Here is a 13,368-nt window from a genome sequence, read left to right as displayed (position 1 = left end):
GTAGGGAAAGCGTTGGATAGCGGGAGGGTAACAATTACTATTCCCACTCCAGAGAGTGCAACACTAGGGAAAGCGTTGGATAGCGCAGGGCTAAAAATTACTATTCCCACGCCAGTGAGTGCAACAGTAGGGAAAGCGTTGGATAGTGGGAGGGTAACAATTACTATTCCCACTCCAGAGAGTGCAACAGTAGGGAAAGTGTTGGATAGCGGGAGGGTAACGATTACTATTCCCACTGCAGAGAGTGCAACAGCAGGGAAAGGGTTGGATAGCGTAGGGGTAAAAATTACTATTCCCACTCCAGAGAGTGCAACAGTAGGGAAAGTGTTGGATAGCGTAGGGGTAAAAATTACTATTCCCACTCCAGTGAGTGCAACAGTAGGGAAAACGTTGGATAGCGTAGGGGTAAAAATTACTATTCCAACTCCAAACAGTGCAACAGTAGGGAAAGCGTTGGATAGCGTAGAGGTAAAAATTACTATTCCCACTCCAGAGAGTGCAAAAGTAGGGAAAGTAATGATTTAAATTAAATATAAGATGACATTAATTATTAATACTGATAAAAAGTTAATTAAAAATAATTACCAATTAATAATAATTAATTACCATTTAAAAATATTAATTATCAATTGATAAAAATGTATTACCAATTAATAATAATTAATTACCAATTACAAATTAATTATCAATTATCAATACACATAAATAAAAAAAAAAATTTACTTTATTACAATTAATTTACTTCCCACCCAATTCCCCTACAAACCCACAACCCACTCCCAATAATAAAAAATACAATTCACATTATTATCAATTAATCAATTAATAAAAATATTTTTGCAAATAATACAAATTATTTAGCAATTCATACAAATTATTTACCCATTAATACAAATGTATTACCAATTATTAATTAATTATCAATTAATTATCAATACACATAAATAAAAAATTAATTATTTACTTTATTACAATTAATTTACTTCCCACCCAATTCCCCTACAAACCCACAACCCACTCCTATTAATAACAAATACAATTAACATAATTATCAATTAATCAATTAATATAACATAATTACCAATTAATAAAAATAATTACCAATTAATAATTAATTATCAAAACATATAATTATAATTAACATTTAATTAACCATAATTAAATTACTTCCCACCCTATTCCCCTATAAACCCACAACCCGCTACGGAATTAAATTACGCAATAATTAAATTACATAACATTCATTTGTTTAAATAAATTAAACATACATTACAACAATAATACATCATTTTAACACATATACTACCATACATAACACAAAAAAAAAACAATCAATATTATGGTAATCTATATTTTAAAAGTCGATATTATGGTATTCAATATTTTTAAGGTCTATATTTTGGTAATCGATATTTTGTACCCCAATTTCGATATTCTGACCTATCTATATTTTGATGAGTTGATATTCTGTCCACTCTATATTTTAACTTCGATATTCTGGGCAGTCGATATTTTGGAATCGATATTTTGGGTGTTTACCAACAATCTTGATAGTTAGAATTGATTTAAAAGACAAATTTCAGACCTGGTGGAGTTGATTTCTTCCCACCGACTAGTTTCAGCCCAAAAATGGTGACAGTTAAGTTTTACTCATTTAACCATCACTTGCCAGTATCATTCACCAGACAAACCTCATTAGGCTTTTCTTAAATTCCGCCCCAGAAGGTTATCTTAACTGCTCAAACAGATGTACCAACTACAAACCAAGAATGACAAACACATCTCCATAACACAGGGGGCACCAAAGTAAGGAGTTACAGCATGCTGGGCTTGTAAGTTGTGGGGGCTTTTAAAGATGGATACATTTGTCTATGTAGAGTTTGAAATGTAATGGGGCCATTCGTAGACCTACTTTCAATGGAGTTTAAGTTTCTCACATGCCCCCGTTATCTGTTGGCCTAGTGAATTATATTACAAAGCCAAACACATATTATTTAGGTTTCACCACAAGGGGTGGGTAGGGAGAGATCCTATAACCAAAGACTATGTAATATCAAGTAACAACTATAGATATAGGTACAAGTGGTGGAGGGAAGGAGGGCTCAGTAGAGAAAGGGTTTAATTGGTTGAGAGGTAATTTAAGCTGCAACCCAAGAAACATCAAGAATGCTCCATATTGGGCCTCTGGATGTATGCAAGAGTATGTGCAATTCAAACTTATGATTAAAAGATTGAATCCAAAACTTAAGTGAATAGTCTTTTCAAGACACACAAGTACTCCTACTTTTACTTAGAATGGTAGGTCAATTAACGGGGTGTGGTTTCTGGGTGTCTCGGGAGTACAGCGCATTCACAGCTTATATAAGCATTCTGGCTGAATGATGGCATTTGTGGTGCAGGTGAGTTCTGGAAGAGTGACAATTCTACCAGGAGTCATTTGCAGTGCCCAGACAGGGATGGATGAGCGACAGATAACATCATAGCTCCTAGTGGGATGAGTACATAAGGAAATCCCCTAAAATATTACCTGTACCTGTATATTCAGTAAGTCATTTTAAATGCACCTCCTTGTGTTGTGTGCACTGAACTTCGCACAGGGTCATCTCTGGAATGCAAAGAAAGTTAAAAAGGCACTGGGCATGTCACAAGGAGATGCCATGTTCTCTTCACTGTTGCACCTGTTTCTGGCTCTCAGGTGGCCATATCTCCACCGCTGATGGCTTTGGGGATTGCGAGCACAGAAATCTTATAAAAAATTTCCCACAAATAATGTCACTTTAAACTTACTTAACGAACCTGGAAGTTCCGCGTCTTCCTAGGTCGATGAACCTTTGCCACTATGTTAGAATTTAGCATTTTCAGGGTCGTCATTATTTGCATTTGATGTTCAGCCAATAAAGAGAGGTGTGTGAAGTTTCAAAAGTTTATTTTCTCTTTAAGAGATTAGTCAGTATTTTTGTTCTTTTTTCATTCAGATTAGTCAAATAAATCAATTACAGAAATAATCAAAAGAGACTGGTTAGAACAAGCATAAACAATAACAGAGTGTTCTATTTACAACATAGTTCCTGTTCTAAACTAAAGGGCCTATCCTATCCTAACAAGAATCCATAAGGAATTCCCTCTGGAATAGAGTAAGTAGATTTTGTAGCAGTCAGATAACTAAGAAAAGGATCAAACTTCCCATAAAGGGTAGTTCTGGAGACTCAGCCGAGTACTCCGGACAGTTGCAGTAGCAAAGGTCTAAACAGACAGGCAGGAGAAAGAAATCACCGCAGCAGGTATGATCCGCATAAAGATAGAAAGTCTCCTTAATGTGCACAAAGATAAATTAAATAAACCACCGTCAGCAATAACTTATGGCAATTTGAGATAGCACAACCAAGTGCTAGGGGCCATGGCAGAGTAGGAGTACATAAAATGCCTTGACTTTCTAGCTAGGAAAATGTACTATATAGAAAAGTACTAAATATGTTGCAAAAACAGATGAATGTGCCATCAGCATCCAATGGAGGAAGATCTTCCGATGGTCTGTAGTCTTCGCCCTCGATTTTCATTCAGAGGTGGCTACAATGTATTACAAAAGTTAACTCTACGGAGGTTGTCATGGGAACCTTTTGCAATCCTACTCTATTAGCTGTTTGGTGTCCCATCGTGTAACAATGAGCTGCTATATGAAATGAAACATTTGAAATCTGGTATGTCCTGGTTAGATCACAAAATGGAAGCAGCATCAAGCATTTTCTTTTTATTAATACGCTTGTTCAGTATGAATATGTGGCAAAGAAAACAATCTAAATACAGTGAAGTCATAGTGTGTGAGAAAAAGAGAAATACATTTTGCAGAAAACAGCACATTTCACAAAAAGGTCAGGCTCTATCATTTAGTTATAACTTTAAATCAAAAGGCATTTATTTTCTTAAAGGGATACAGAAGAACAAAAGAAGGGTGTGGCCTAGCAGTTCGCGAACAATAGAAATGAGAGCTTTCTGCAGAAATTAAGCAGCATTTTTCACTTTTGCACGTTTAAGAAAAGCACATTACCTAACGTTTACTTTATTATCCATTTCTATGTTAACGTTTAAGTACGTTTCTATATTATTATGTGGTGGTTCTTTTGTAAAATATTTCCGTTTCCTCAGGATTGTGGAGTCTGCAGTCTTGCTATGGCTTTGCTATTTCTTCTGGGGCTCTTGTCCCCATGCCCCAACCTGCTAGTTTGTGTTTGACATGTGCGTCCACTTCTCTCCACGGTCTCTGCTGAGGACACATTACTCAGCCATGGCCACGAGGTCTGACCATATGATAAAGCTGCAAAAAATAGGGTAACATGACTATTGTTGGAGAAAATCCTACGTGAAAGTCAATAAAATCAGCTGTAGTGTCCACCTAAATTGTTATTAGAAGCCTTGCGTTTTACATTCATTTGACTCCAATCCCATGACAGGAAATTTGATTTCAGGCGAGTCTGCTTATCAAGTCAGTTCACCGGAATGCCAGGGATAGCGGAAGTGATATCACACAGCTTTTGATCTTTACTTCCACTCACACACACATACTCATAAACACACATTCACACACAAACACAGACTCATCCACAAGCACGCATACAACATACATTTAAAGCATTTTTTACTTAATTCAGCTGCCAGATAGCGTTATATTCCATCTAAATGTACTCCATTTTATTACGCTAATAGTGAATACGATTATTCACTATTTGTGTAATAAAAAAATTGATGGAAAACCAGGACAGTAGAGGCCCAACCTACATCCATGAGGACTAGCAGCCCCTTTGTTCCAAACACTGATTATGCTACCTCTGATGCCAGGAGTCACAAAGGCAGTTCCAGGGGGTGACCCGTGCTAAACCCTAAATTACATCCATGGGGAAGCAAATAAATCACTCATGTGGGACTGTTCCCAAAGTCAAAACATAGCAGTGCAGCACCCCGCCTCTTTAAAAGGTTGTTTCTTTGCTTCCCCCTTTTAGGAAGCCTCCTGGCCAGCTTATGAAGATTTACAGATCCATGGAGATATTTTAAGGGTTAGAGACTACTAATGTAGGTTTTTTGAAACATTTATATTAAGAATAATGAGCCACACTGTTTGTATTTCTAAAATTAGCAGTGAAAAAACAATACAGTGTGCTACCGGCTGTTTTTTTTCTGATGATGCATTTCTGCAAAAGGTAGAGAAGTAGCCATAGGCTGGAATGAGGACATTGTAACATGGAAACCTGGATTCGTACCAAGCCTCAACACTTTTCCTACAGAGTATGTGACTTGTCTTCCAGGGATGACTGTTTTAAAGCTGTTAAAGAGGGACTCTTTATCCCACAAGTCTGTTGCTGCTACTACGAAGCCCAGAAGTGGGGCTGATCACTGGTGTTGTGCTTAAAAGCGTCGTTAGAACCACGGGCGCGGGACGTCTGTTTTCAACCTGCTAAAAAGGGACTCAATGGTTCTATAATGGAACCCCGCATGCATTTACCCTTCATGCCTTTACAACGCAGTCAATACCCTGACTGCAACGTTACCACTTGTTATTTTACCACGCAAGTCAATACAACAACTTGCTTTAGGGGGCGCTGGACTTTGGAATAGTATCAATTGCTATTCCAACTCCAGTCTACACAACATTAGGGAAGGTGTTGGACTTAAAAATCCAACACCAGTCCAAAAACTGACCCCCTACAGAACGTATTTGTGAAGACTTGCAGTTTAAAGTAACACATGGTAACGTTGCAGTCGGGGTAGTGATTGCGTTATAAAGGCTGGTAGTTGTTGAGACTGCGGGGTAAAGGATGTTTCCCGGACTCAATATCCCACAAGTTTGTTGCTGCTCCCAGGCGCGTAGCTAGGGGGGGGCGGTGGGGGCGGACCGCCCCAGGCGGCACTATATTTAGGGCGGCTGCGGCGGCCTTTATAATTTATTTAGGGACACAGTGTCTCTAAATAAATTATAAAGTCCGCCGCGGCCGCAACGGCGCGCGCGACCAGGCGGCCAGCTTTGAGTGCAAGCAGCGCGCTGCGCGCACTGACCTTCTTGGTTGTAGTGCGCCAGTGCGTCAGCGCCTGCTGCTGCAAAATTGCCACCATGATGATTGTTTGATGGCCGTTAATCTGCCCGCGCGGCGCCTCCCGCGTATACTGGTCCCATCCATTCCCAGCCTGCTCCAGGGCCGTCAATCTTAGAGAGCGCGCGCCAGCGCTACCAATGACGGCCCTGGGCTACATTTTTGCCCGGCCCTCACGATGAGAACGTAGCGGTGACGCGTCACGCGCTTCACCACTACGCATTCTCGTGAGGACCTTGTGGCCTGGGGCAGTCTGCTCTGCTGCGTCCATGGATAATTCAGTGCAGTAGTAGGTAAGATAATGTGTTTTTTTCTTTTAAAAAAAATGCGCAGGTCCAGCAGGACACGTACTTCGTGTGCGCTTCATTTAAATAGTTTTTATCATTATCCTGGCTGATGCAGGACAACAATAAGACAATAAAAGATGCTCCAACGCTGGTGATGAACGCTTTGTGTGCACGGTAGATACTTAGACTTTGAACACTTTGTGCACGCTTTGTGCGATCTATGTGTATGCTTCGTACGATTTGTGTGCACTGTAGATACTCTTTGAACACTTTGTGTATGCTTTATGCGCTCTTCACATTTCTGCCTCTTCGTCATCTTTCACCCGTGACCTTTTCCTTGTCAGCGTCCAGCGCCGCTGACAACCCTCATTGCTGATTTATTTAAAGTTATTAAAGTAACAGAACTATAGCTATATAATACACAGAGGTGCAATATGCCATGTATTGCCATTGCTGGATAGGGGGGTGGGGGGGCTCTGGTTCAAGTGTGGGTCACGAGGCCCCGCCCTCCCTTCAGCAGTTGCCATATTTATTGCGCTCCGTGGGTCCGCATCTTATGTCTGTTTAATGCCAAGAGTTTTTCCACGAGCAGTATTTTCACAGAGGAAGGAAGGTGTGTAACGGAAGACCAGGGGTTAAGTCTGCGCAGTGACGTGCATTCCACTGCTCGGGTCTTGTGAGCAGGGCAGGCTGTAGCGCCGATGATGCTGGGGTGACAGTCTGTATTGACGCCCTCCCCGTGGGCACCCTCTCCACGAATTCCGCACTGCCACCCTCCAGCAGTGCCCTCATACCTCCACACAGCCTCTCTAAAATACATTTCATTTTTTAAAGCGCTTGTCATAGCTCACTCACACTCAGTTCTGTGCTCTGCAGCAGGCACATAACCTTCTGCGCTACTTTATGATACATCAAAACTGCCACTAGACAATATTCCGATCTCTCAGCAGCAGAAACATTAATCACCAGACTTAACTTCACATTTTTATTTTTGCCTGAAATTGCTGTACGTCCAAAGAAGTTCACTGCTTTTAAACCCATAAGTTATTTTTAAACACAGCGCCCCCATCATCAAAGTCAGGGTCAGGTGCAGCTGCACCTGTCGCACCGCTCTGGTTGTGAGTGTGATCGCAGGTGCTCTCCTCTGGAGATTCAAGAATAAGACTTGAGGGGTACCCAGCTCGCTGTCTCCAGCGATGTTAAAAAGGCAGAGTTAAAAATCTTGGGGGTGGGTGGTAAAGAATGGGCTGGGGTTACATTCTAGAGAAAAGGGTAAAATGACTATTTACTATCCAAAGGGGGCACTGAAAATGGGACACCATCATTTGAGGGGCAATAATGGACAAGAACTCATAGGTTTACTTGACATAGAGAGTTCTCCTGCATTAAAAGATGCTTTAAAACTCGAAGGTTGGATCTGTGGCAATGCTGAAAGGCCCCCTGGCGGCTGCGAGAGTTGTGTCCCATGAGAGGGGTGTGAAGGGGACGTAACGCACCCACGACGCAGGATTAACCACTCTATTTAATTTTGTTATTTCATTTGCTTTATACAGCGTTGACAGTTGACACTACCAGAATGTCAGCTTCAGGGTGCACACGCTGCAGCGGGAGGTGGAAGTGTGTGGAGTCCAGGGGCGCAACTAGACCCGAACTTCGGGGGTGGGGGGCTAAGACTCCCAGCCAGGGCTGGCCCTAGCACTGGCCGCGCACGGTGCAATAGTCATTTTTGGCGCTCCTCCCCCATTTCCTCCTTCTCCATGAATTCCCTCACTATCACTCACCAACAATGCACCTCATCTCTCTATAGCACCTTTGTGACAAACATTGAATTTTTTTAGAGCGATCCTCATAGTTCACTCACACTCAGTCAGGCGCGTAGCTAGGGGGGGGCGGTGGGGGCGGACTGCCCCATGCGGCACTATATTTAGGGCGGCTGCGGCGGCCTTTATAATTTATTTAGGGACACAGTGTCACTAAATAAATTATAAAGTCCGCCGCGGCCGTAACGGCGCGCACGGCCGGGCGTCCCACTTTGAGTACAAGCTGCGCGCACTGACCTACTTGGTTGTAGTGCGCCAGTGCGTCAGCGCCTGCTGCTGCAAAATTGCCACCATGATGATTGTTGATGACCGTTAATCTGCCCGCGCAGCGCCGCCCGCGTATACTGGTCCCATCCATTCCCAGCCTGCTCCAGGGCCGTCAATCTCGGAGAGCGCGCGCCAGCGCTACCAATGATGGCCCTGGGCTACATTTTTGCGCGGCCCTCGCGATGAGAACGTAGCGGTGACGCGTCACGCGCTTCACCACTACGCACTCTCGTGAGGACCTTGTGGGCTGGGGCAGTCTGCTCTGCTGCGTCCGTGGATAATTCAGTGCAGTAGTAGGTAAGAGAATTTGTTTCTTTTCTTTTAAAAAAAATGCGCAGGTCCAGCAGGACACGTACTTCGTGTGCGCTTCATTTAAATAGTTTTTATCATTATCATGGCCGATGCAGGACAACAATAAGACAATAAAAGATGCCCCAATAACGCTGGTGATTAATGATTCGCTGGAGAGCAATTATTTGTCTGTTAGTAGTTTTTAAATGCAGATGAACTGTATTTTGTGTGGAAGCTCAGTGGGTTGCTGCCTTTGCCACAGAGATCCTTGTGTTACTTGCAGTTCAGAAGTTACAACCCTAACATAGGGCAGTGACCAATGAACTGTCACCAAAGAGCTGCATACAAACATGAATGGTATAGATTTGTTTTGTGATATAGTTAGAACTTCCTCAGTCTTTCATCATTCTAATGTTGCTAAAATCAGTATGTTTGGGCAGAGATACATTTTTATCAGTAAAGTTAACCCAATGGAATACTCTTTTAAATCCTAAGGTTGTGTTTCCCCAGACCAAACCCTCTTAAAATATACTGCCCACCAGTATGGATGACATGTGATTCCTACACCTTGTAATCCTCATTGGCTTATGTGACATTCCCTGTAGACTGATTTACATACTTGTATGATTCATTGTCTCTGTATAATGTGTTTGTGGTGTAAAGTGCTGACACACTACACTGATATGAGTAGCGCTAAACAACAAATGCATATGAGAGAGGGGCTACGGAGCGATGAGGGGCACTGGTGGAGGGTGGCAGTGAGGGAATCTGAGGAGGAGGTAGTTGGAGGGGCTGTGGAGCGATGAGGGGCACTGGTGGAGGGTGACTGCAGGGTTCGAGTCGGGCTACCAGGCGGGTGGATGGCGTCCCCTCACTTATTTTAACGGGAGCTCGATTACTGGAGCAAATGGAGCCACACATTTACTCTTTGGCCTCTCTGGGGCGAGATCGGAGCTCATTCAGAACGCTGCTCATGCGCTGGCTTCTCTGATGCAATGGCATCTAAGGGGTGAGCGAGGGGAGGCAATGAGTCTGATGGTGCAAGCCACCTTTCATGACATCACTTGCTGTTGTGACGTCAGCGTCCCCCCACTTCTTTTTTTAGGACTTGTGCCCTGGGTGACAGTGAGGGAATCCGAGGAAGAGGTCATGGTGTGGAGGGGGAGCTAGGGTGAGATGAGGAGCACTGGTGGAGGGTGGTAGTGAGGGAGTCTGAGGAGGAGGTCATGAGGGGGAGAGGCTACAGAGAGATAAGGGGCACTGGTGGATGGTGGCAGTGAGGGAGTCCAAGGAGGAGGTCATGAGGGGGAGGGGCTATGGGGAGATGAGGGGCACTTGTGGCGTGAGGCAATCTGAGGAGGAGGTCACTAGGGGGGCCATGGAGGGATGAGGGGCACTGTTGGAAGGTGGTAGTAAAGGTATTTACGGAGAAAGAGGTTATTAGTGTGGCGCTAAAAAAGACTTTAGCATCAGCGCTAAAGCCGGCCCTGTCATGGCCTTTCTGTTTTTGTTTATTTAATTAGCAGTCGGGTCATAAGGGCTACTGTGGAACATACTTTAAAGTGCATGCTAATTATATTTACTGCTATATTCAATGTTTTAAGTTTGAAGGTAATTTTACTAATGTTTTTACCGGGAAAAAGCAAAGTGGAGCCCGATGGTGCCTGATATGGGGCTGGGGCCCAAGGTCAGCTGTGAGATAAGGTGCACTGGAGAGAGGAGTAGTGGATAATCAAGCCTGTAAGGGAGAGCGTTGCCGAGTCCGGGGTCAGGTGGAGGTAGTAATGAAGAGGGATTCTCCCTGAAGGCTCGCACAGAGGGAGCCTGTAAGGGAGTGCGTTGCAGAGTCCGGAGTCGGGTGGAGGTAGTAATGAAGAGGGATTCTCCCTGAAGGCTCGCACAGAGGGAGCCTGTAAGGGAGTGCGTTGCAGAGTCCGGGGTCAGGTGGAGGTAGTAATGAAGAGGGATTCTCCCTGAAGGCTCGCACAGAGGGAGCCTGTAAGGGAGTGTGTTGCAGAGTCCGGGGTCAGGTGGATGTAGTAATGAAGAGGGATTCTCCATGAAGGCTCGAACAGATGGAGCCTGAGTAGTATCACTTGCCTGATACTCCCACCTCAGAAACCTCCTCTTCCCATCAAAGGAATATTACATGGAAAGTGATAATATTTAGAAAGAGATTTGGAAAAGAGTGAGTTTTACTGGTCCTTCTAAGACTAAGAAGAGATGTATGGTCATTTAATGTCATCTGTAGATGAAGGTTACATGAACAGTGTCATGTATGTGCATGTTTGCATTGTGTTGAGGGGATTACCAGGTAATTGTTCACGCAGCTCTCTGATGGATGTCACATGCGGTTTTTCTGAGCCCCCAGATAGATCATGCAGTCTGTGTGTTCTCTTTCGTACTGCCAGTCAGTCACCGCTGTATTCAACTGTCTAGCCTTGGACCGTGTCATGTATGTGCATGTAAGTTGCGTGATCAACGTAACTATTAGCGGCGATACAACGTGTCTCTCGGACCTCTTTGAAGTGCATGCCCTCCCCCCCCCCGGGGGGGGCGGCAATCTGAGGGATAGCCCCGGGCGCCATATGCTCTAGCTACGCCACTGGCTGCTCCTAAGGATCCCAGGAAGTGGGGCTGAGCACTGGTGTTGCGCTTAAAAGCGCAGTAAGACCCGCGGGCACGGGACGCTTGTTTTCAATCTGCTAAAGATGGACTCAATATCCCACAAGACTTTTGCTGCTACTATAGAACTCAGGAGACAGGGCCGAGCATTGGTGTTGAGCTTGAAAGCGCAGTAAGACCTGCAGGCATTGGACACCTGTTACCAAGTTGCTAAAGAGGGACTCAATCTCCCACAAGTCTGTTGCTGCTACTACGGAGCCCAGGAGGTGGGGCAGGGCACTGGTGTTGCACTTAAAAGCGCAGTAAGACCTGGGGGCGTGGGACACCCTTTTTCAAGCTACTAAGAGGGACTCAATATCCCAAAAGTCTGTTGCTGTTAACACGGAGCCCAGGAGAAGGAGCTGAGGACTGGTGTTGCACGTAAAAGCACTGTAAGAATTGAGGGCATGGGATGCCTCTGTTTTCAACCTGCCAAAGAAGGACTCAATATCCCACAAGTCTATTGTTTGTATTATGGAGACCATGAGGTGGGGCTGACCATTGGTGTTGAGCTTGAAAGCGCAGTAACACCCGCAGGCACGGGACACCTGTTCCCAAGTTGCTAAAGAGGGACTGTGCCCTGGGGAAGATTGGACCAAGAACGGGCCTGTCTGTGCCTGTCCGCGGCCAGCTGAGACCGGACTGGGCCACCTCTCTTGGCATGTCATGTATTCATTTCTTCTACTTGAGCATCGGTAAGCGCATATTAATCTTAGCCTCAGGGAATGCCAAGTGGTTGCGTAATATCCAAAATATTATGACACTTCAGTAGTGGAGGCTATCACAGAGAAAATTAGTGCTCTTGAGGTGCAACTTGGCCTTGGTACACAGGCAATTAGTCACTCTGAGGAAGTGGCTGGTATTAATTCTAATGCAGTGGATCCTGCCATCTCGACTGTTATGACACGGCCTTCAATATGGCTCATCTTTCATTCCGCACGCAGGAATTTCCTATTGCAGATCCCTATCATTATTCTAGTATGATTGGAAGGCGGCTTTTCTCTTTTGGTCCTACGTCCGCACCTATGGCCGGGGTTAACTAAAATGCCTTTCTAGGTGTTCTTTGCCCCTGTCAAAAAGGATTATGCCGCCCCTGTTCTTCGATGGTTATCTATTGTCGGAGGATTGTTTTAAAGCATTTTTTAGAAAGAGCTTGTGAAGGACTTGTAGACAAATGTTGGTAAAACTTCAAACCTTGGTTATTCCCACTTCTTGTGAACTCAGACTTTCCACAATCAAGGACACTATTATTCATCTTGAGGGTCGTTCTAGAACCCCACTGGCTAATGAATTAGCTCAAAAGGATCCCCTCGTTAGCGTTTCTGTAACAGAGAATATGAATTCAACTAGTAGTAGAGAGAGGGCTTTGCATTTAATTGTCACCCCTCAGTGGGAGCCCCCGTGCCACTCTGTCTCTTGCTACAGGCCTGGGCTTCAGTCTGTGAATTTGCATGATGTGAGGCCTATCCCCTTTCACTCTGTGCAGACTTGTTTATCACAAGCCAACCCACATGTATTAACATCAAGGGAAGGTCTTGGTTTATTATCCTTACTTGTCCCCATAACTGGCATCTAGGAAAGATTTGTTTTCTTCCTGGTATTCTGATTAACCCTGGGCATAGTTTGCGTATCAGTGATACGCGTAGATACGCGAAGTGCACTTTGCACTACCTAAGCTACACGTAGCTACGCGAACTGCGTAGTGAGGTAGGAAAATGCTGTTCGCACTGATTGCACAGTGCCGGCTGCTTGTCCGCACTGTGCAATCATTGCAAACGGCATCTTGCACAGTGCAAGCGGTCGTTTTCTGCCACTTGAGTAGATTTGTACTCGAGCGGCAGCTTTCTCAACGCAGACTGGTAGTTTCTCATCGCGAGCGGTCGCGAGCATACGCGACCACTCGCAATGAGAAACCTGACCTCTCTGCGTTGAGAATCTCGCCGGGAGGTTTATTTTCCA

The 13,368-nt window shown here is 44.3% G+C and overlaps 1 protein-coding gene across 1 annotated transcript in view; it reads right to left on the bottom strand.

Moving 5' to 3' along the window:
• Positions 1-3,057: 3,057 nt before the first annotated feature.
• The window catches only part of LOC146796180 (uncharacterized), a 121,421-nt gene continuing 111,110 nt past the window's right edge, over positions 3,058-13,368 (bottom strand). Inside the window, exon 4 of the transcript XR_014969899.1 lies at positions 3,058-4,312. The gene's annotated coding sequence lies outside the window, so the exon portion shown is untranslated. The remainder of the gene's footprint in view (positions 4,313-13,368) is intronic.

This window comes from Triturus cristatus, chromosome 10 (genome assembly GCF_964204655.1).
Source record: "Triturus cristatus chromosome 10, aTriCri1.1, whole genome shotgun sequence".
Classification (NCBI taxonomy): Eukaryota; Metazoa; Chordata; class Amphibia; order Caudata; family Salamandridae; genus Triturus; species Triturus cristatus.
The sequence above is the reverse complement of the archived record's forward strand: the minus strand, read 5'-3'. Positions and strand labels throughout refer to the sequence as shown.